The sequence below is a fragment of the Pelophylax lessonae genome, assembly GCF_965119305.1.
Source record: "Pelophylax lessonae genome assembly, chromosome: 3".
NCBI lineage: Eukaryota > Metazoa > Chordata > Amphibia > Anura > Ranidae > Pelophylax > Pelophylax lessonae.
The window spans coordinates 528,891,734-528,897,733 of record NC_138770.1 but is presented as its reverse complement, the minus strand read 5'-3'; positions in this window follow the sequence as shown (position 1 = coordinate 528,897,733).

The following is a 6,000-nucleotide window of genomic DNA, read 5'->3' as shown; positions in this document are numbered from 1 at the left end:
AAGGGAAGGCTTTCTTCCTATCCGCCGTTCTATCCAGGACTGATTCCAGATCTGGCCCGAATAGGAAATCTCCTAAGAACGGTAATTCACACAATTTGGTCCTATTTTTACTGAATTGGAATTTTTTTTTAAATATATATTTTGTATATTGTTACCCACCTTATCACTTACTTTCTCATTTCCCTTTATTATCTGGATGTATTTAGATTGCTTGGCACAGAAATTATTTCACTTCATTAGCTGGACTTATCTAACTGCTTGGCACATGATTCACCAAAATGTTTTTTATGCAAGCTGATTTTGTCACTGATTTATTGTCACACCAGCGTATTTCCCACTTTATTTGTTTGCAAGCGCTATTCCCACATTTAGTCATCTATTTATCATAGTTTGTGGGAAAAGCGCAGCTTTATTTTCCTTTATCATATACCAAACTGCTTTCAACAGTAATGGGAAGGACCCAAGTCAGGGGTCTGCAACCTTTAAGACAAAAAGAGCCACTTTGACCTGTTTCCAAAGGGAAAAAAAAAAACTGGGAGCCGCAAAACCATTGCGACATTTAAAACAAATATAACAATGCATATATGCCCCCTTTCTATGTAGTGACCAGCGTACATGCCCCTTTCAAAGCAGTGACCAGCATACATGCCCCCTTTCAATGTAGTGACCAGCGTACATGCCCCCTTTCAATATAGTGACCAGCGTACATGCCCCCTTTCAATGTAGTGACCAGCGTACATGCCCCTTTCAATGTAGTGACCAGCGTACATGCCCCTTTCAATGTAGTGACCAGCGTACATGCCCCTTTCAATGTAGTGACCAGCGTACATGTGATTATGTGAAGTCCATGCAAGTCGCACCAAAGTCGCGGTGCACGTGACTTCACAGGTCACCCCCGAAGTCGGATCGCCATAGTGTGAACCGACACTCCAGGTGCTATCCTGAAAGGCGATTTGAGAAATTTGGTCTCTTCTCTCCCTCACAGCTAATGGGACACCAATGTTTACAGAGAAAGGCAGGGGATTGTCAAACAAGGATGCTGTGCAGGTGCCCAATGTCCTCCTTATCAAGTGATGACATCATTGGTTGTAATGGTGCAAAATGAGATCCTGTGGCTTTGTGTAACTAAAAGGCAGGCTTCATCCACCCACTAGCTTGTATACATTTTTGGGCAAGTTTTAGGCATTTTACTAAGGCACCCTGGTTAAAAAGAGGCTGAAATAGTCCATCCACACTTGGGACACCAAAAATAAATCACAGCTCCCCACCAGGAAAACTCCTCCTTTACTGGGTTTTTAGTTCCCGCCTGTCTCTGGGGTCCAGAAAAGTGTGCAAAAGCCTAGTAGGTTCTCAGCTGATCCAACAGTCTACAGTCCTCTGACAACTGTTGCTGTTCTAAACTCCACCTCACTGACCCCGGCTGGCTTTCTCCTGTTCATTTCCTGGACTCTCCTGGAGATGGGTTAACCCTCTCAGGACCAAAGTCCCTGTAGTCAGAGTTGGAGTCTCTCTAAGCCACCAAACTCCAGGTCCTAAATGAGGACTTACTAATTCTAAGTTTCCTCCTCTGCAACAGGACCACCCTGGAACCCCTTAACCCTGGATGGGCGAGAAACCCTGAGTACTTCAAAAAGTTATTTCATTGCCCCTCCTAGAATAGGGACAACAACCCAAATAAAGGGGAGGAAAACATATCTGCCTTTCAGGACCCAACCCTGGCATCCAGTACAATATACAGTATTGTGCAAACATTTTAGACAGGTGTGAACAAATGCTTTAAGGTAAGACTGCTTTCAAAAAAAAAAAAATATATATATTTAAATTTTTATCAATTTACAAAATGGCAAAAAAAAAAATCTAAATCAAATATTGTGTGACTACCCTTTGGCTTCAAACCAGCATCAATTCTAACACTTGAAAAAACACATGGCATCCTGGTTAGAGGTAGGGAATAAAAATGTATCTTTTTGTGGATGACATCCCCCTTACCCAAACTCAAATTCACCCTACTCTCCCTAACCTCCACAAGGATCCTTCGTCCAGAACTTTATCACCTCTCGGCCACCTTCCCATATACATGGAAAACCTCCTTACTAAAATATTTAGGCTTTCGCAATATCCCGTCATATGCCTTACCCTTTAAGGAGAATTTTCTTCCCCTTTCCAAGTCTATTAGGGCGACACTTCTAAAATGGAGGACCTACCAAATTTCTTTAATAGGTCGTATGGTTTTGATTAAGATGAATATTCTATACCTTTTTCAAACAATGCCAATCCCTGTCCTCATCTCGAGAAACTACAAGCAGATCTCCTGGACTTTGGTTTGGGCCTACAAGAGACACAGGGTTTTGATGATGGGGACTAGTGTTCTCCAACTTGCCTACTACCACATCTGACAAATGAGAGCCGCTGTTTCCTGGTCTACTCTAACTGCATATAACCGCTGGACAGAGGTTAAAAAACTCTGCTGGTTAGCACCCAAACAACCTTTTGTGAAAGCAGATGTGACTGCGCCCCCACTGTTCTCCTGTGTCTTTTCTCTGTAATTTGTGGAAAACTCTGAAGCGCAAGTATACACGTCAGAAGAATCTATGGTCTCCCTCAACCATATATACTGAACCCTATCGGAAATCAGTCCAATTACTACACACTTCCTTTCTCCCCTAAATGTTTTTTGTTGGTCTTATCTTCTCAAAACCAAATAAAAAAATTGCTGCAACATATCCTCACAGCAGGTAAATGTCTAATTGCGCCTAATTGGAAAAAGAGAACACCCCCCATCCAGGCAGCATTAAACACTAGATTAAGGAATGTGGAACTTATGGAACTGCTAACAGCACGCCTTGGGGATACAGTGGACAGGCATAACCAGGTTTGGGAAGCTCTGGCACTTGAAAGAAACTGCAACCAGATTTATTGACTTGCCTTGGATACTTTGACCATGCGCTCAGTTTCTAGGCCTAGGATGTGGAGAGATATGGACCCACCCCTCAGTGCCCTACTTGGTTATCACTCTTTCTTTAGTTTCTCTCTCCTAGTTCGCTCTCTTTTACATAAGTATACTGACAAAACCAGTGCATCACCATGTTCACTTGGATGGTACTTTCCATGGTACCCCAGCACTTTCAACTGCTCCACACAGCAACATCGGTTACATTAGTCTATTTTGTACTCAGATCACTTGTGAGAGTAACATACATTTTAAATGCTCTTGTACTGATTTTTTTTGCGTAAGTTTGTTTTCCCTATAATATGATCTTTGTAACCTTTGAGCCTTGCTGGCAGTGAGCGGTGTATAAGGGTTTTTGATGTCTGTATTGAAAAAATGTTCAATACATTTTGTTTAAAAAAATAAAAAAAAACTGGGTGAAGAACAGCCAAACTCACTAAGGTAAGGTTGTGGAAGACAGTTTAATGTCACAGGTCATGAACCATGGGCAAGACGAAGCACAGCAACAAGACTTTTACAATTACAAGGTAATTATACTACATCTGCAGGTCTCACAGGCAAAGATTTCAAAGCAAACTGGGGTTTCAAGATGTGCTGCTCAAGCACTTTTGAACAAGCACAAAAACGAGCACCGTTAAGGACCGTAGATGCAGTGGTCAGCTAAGTAAACTTAATGCAGCAGATGAAAGACACATCATGCTTATTTCCCTTTGAAATCAGTAGATATTCAGCAGTGCCATCAACACAGAACTGGTAGAAACCAGTGACAACCAGGTACCCCCATCTACTTTCAAGCGAAGTCCAGCCAAAAGTCGTCTTCATGTTAGAATTGGGGCCAAAAAGCCATAAATCCAACGTGGAAACAAGGCTAAGCAACTCAACTATGCAGGAAAACCTAGAAACGGGGGTGCAGAAAAATGGCAGCAGGTGCTCTGGACTGAGTCAAAATATTTGGCTGCAGCAGGAGACAGTTCGTTCACCCCACAGAGGGTTAAGGATTCGCAAACTGCAAGGTAGCACAAGGCAATAAACAGTCAGATGTTAATAAAAAATTCATATAAAAAAAAAAACTTCAATGGATTAAAAAAAAAACCTGGATTTTTGTACTTACTGTAAAATCCTTTTCTCTTAAGTCCATTGACAGACGCAGCTCCATATGTTCTTGGACCATTGAGTTATGCTCCTCCCATCAGGAATAGGACACTAGGCAGGAAAAAGCTTTACCACGCCTATGGAGCTGTACCTGCAGTTTTAACCCCACACTCTGCTAAAGCTTTGTTTCATTGCAAGCAGTGTTTAGAAGACATAAAACCCCATTTTACTCATAAGTAGAGGGGCGGGTGCTGCATCTGTCAATGGACTTCAGAGAAAAGGATTTTACAGTAAGCACAAAAATCCAGTTTTCTCTATCGTCCATTGACAGACACAGCTCCAAATCATCTTAGACCATTGGGACGTCACAAAGCAGTATATGCATGAGGGGTGGGAAAAACGCCAAAAAATAACGTAGTTCCCCAAAAAGCTAAAATTAACAAACCAGGTAACAAGTTCAACCAGGAACAACTGGAGCTCACCTAGAAAAACCATACACCCTCAAAGAGAACAAAATATCTTTTAGACAGCAGCCTGCAAAACCTTGCGGCCAAAAGAGGCATCCCAAGATGCTAACACATCTACTTTGTAGAATTTTGTAAACGTATGAACAGATGACCAAGTTGCCGGCTTGCAAGCTTGAATCACTGACGCCTGATGGCGAAAAGCCCAAGAGGCACTTCGCGCTCTAGTAGAATGCGCCTTCACTGGGAAAGGAGGAACCTGACCCTTCAGTGAATAAATCTGAACTACCGTCTGCCTGATCCATCTGGATATGGTCGCAGCAGACACAGCCAGTCCTATATGAGGTCCCTCGGTAAGGACAAATAGAGGATCTGATTTTCTGTAAGACTCAGTGGCCGCCAGGTAAACCCTGATCGCCCGAATTACATCCAAAGAGAGCAAGGCAGTTTCCTTGGAATGCTTGGGCTTGGGACAGAGTGAAGGAAGCACAATGTCTTCATTCAAATAAAAATCAGAAACCACCTTAGGAAGAAAAGACTGATTAGGTCGGAGTACCACCTTAACTTTGTGGACCACCAAATAAAGCGAGCGGCAGGATAATGCCACCAATTCAGGCACTCTGTGAGCAGAAGTGATAGCCACCAAAAAGGCAACCTTCTGAGACAATAAAAGCAGAGAAATGTCTCGAATGTTCTCAAATGGAGGCTTTTGAAGAACAGATAATACCAAATTCCGATCCCACGGAGGTAAGCGGGGATCATCGCGGGGGAGCCATATGGCGCACTGCCTGAATGAAAGTGCGAATCTAGGCGCTGGAAATATAGCCAAAGCCGACACTTGACCTTTGATAGTGCCCAAAGCCAACCGCTGTTCAACCCCTTTTTGCAGAAAGGCCAAAACCCTAGTTACTAAAACAAGCGAGGGTGCACCTTCAGCGATTCACACCATGAAATGTACGATTTCCATGTACGATGACAAATCTTCCTGGAAATAAGACTTCTTGGCCTTCAACAGTGTAGGACTCACAGAGTCCGAAAGACCTCTATCTCTCAACATCTGGCTTTCAACAGCCATGCCGTTAAAGCCAGCGACTGTAAAGCAGGATGGAAGATCGGCCCTTTTGACAGCAGATCCTCCCTGAGAGAAATTTTCCAAGGAGCATCGGCGACCAACCTTACCAGGTCTGCGTACCAAGACCGGCGAAGCCAGTCTGTGGCCACCAGAACGACGGGAATCCCTTCCACCTCTATCCCGCATAGAAGCTTAGGCAGGAGTTTCAGCGGAGGAAAGCCATAAATCAGCCGATACTGAAGGAGCCACCAGTGCATCTGTGGCATTGGCCAGAGGATCCAGAGACCTGGCTACGAATCTCTAAACCTTCCTGTTGAGACGAGAAGCAAACAGATCAACCTCGGGTGTCCCCCATCAAACACACAGGAGATGAAACACCTCCGGTGTAGGGACCACTCCCCTTGATCCAACACCTGACGACT